This window comes from Rutidosis leptorrhynchoides, chromosome 11 (genome assembly GCF_046630445.1).
Source record: "Rutidosis leptorrhynchoides isolate AG116_Rl617_1_P2 chromosome 11, CSIRO_AGI_Rlap_v1, whole genome shotgun sequence".
In the NCBI taxonomy this organism is placed as follows: Eukaryota; Viridiplantae; Streptophyta; class Magnoliopsida; order Asterales; family Asteraceae; genus Rutidosis; species Rutidosis leptorrhynchoides.
The window spans coordinates 177,771,913-177,772,806 of record NC_092343.1 but is presented as its reverse complement, the minus strand read 5'-3'; the positions used below and the strand labels follow the sequence as shown (position 1 = coordinate 177,772,806).

Here is an 894-nt window from a genome sequence, read left to right as displayed (position 1 = left end):
TTGTGCTACTGAGTTCATTGGCCGATCATTGATATCACAATCTTTCGTGAAATGTGGCTGTCCACAGATTTCACAGCCTACTTGCAATGCTAAAAATGTTGAATTTAGTTTCTCTATTTCTCTTCCAAACCTTTTGAATTGATTCGACAGTGAAGCTATGGTTGTGTTGTTGTCTTCATTTTCTTCAAGACTTGCCATCGTCCTTCTAGGTTGTTGATCTCTAGACGGTGTCCATTTAAAAGTATGAATTGACATGTCTTCTAAAATGTCATACGCTTGATTTGGTGATTATTACATAAATACTCCTCCAGCGGAGGAATCTAATCTACCACGAGTATGTTCATCAATACCACGATAAAAAGTTTGTACTATTTGCCCTTTTTGCAATCCGTGTTGCGAACAATTTCTTAACATTCTTTTTAATCTTTCCCATGCATCATAAAGAGTTTCATCCGACTTTTGTTTAAAAGTGGTGATTTCAGTTCTAAGTCTTTCGGCTTTTGCCGGTGGGAAAAATCGGGTAATGAATTTATCTCTTAACTCGTTGAAAGTTGTGATAGAATCAGGTTTTGATGCTTTCAAACATGCTTTTGCGTCTCCGATTAATGAGTATGGAAAAGTTCTTAACTTAAATGCATCTGAAGAAACATCTTTGTTTTTATAAAGTTCACATAAATCTTCAAAAGCTTCTAGATGTTCTATCGGATTATTATTAAGTCTTTCGTCGAATCGATTCTCACGAACCATGTGCATAAACTGCCCCTTGAATTCCCAGTTTTCAGCCTGAATTTCAGGTCTTCTTATAGATGCAAGAGCGAGAGGGGGAGCAGTTTGTCTGGTATTCCACATTGGTAGATCATTTGGATCAGGTGTTACTTCAGCCATTTCTTCTTT

At 36.8% G+C, this 894-nt stretch overlaps 1 non-coding gene across 1 annotated transcript; it reads left to right on the top strand.

The window, feature by feature from the left end:
- The first annotated feature begins 385 nt into the window (after positions 1-385).
- LOC139878869 (small nucleolar RNA R71) lies at positions 386-492 on the top strand. The gene has a single exon (XR_011769729.1). It is a non-coding gene; the product is annotated as a small nucleolar RNA R71 (small nucleolar RNA).
- Positions 493-894: the final 402 nt, after the last annotated feature.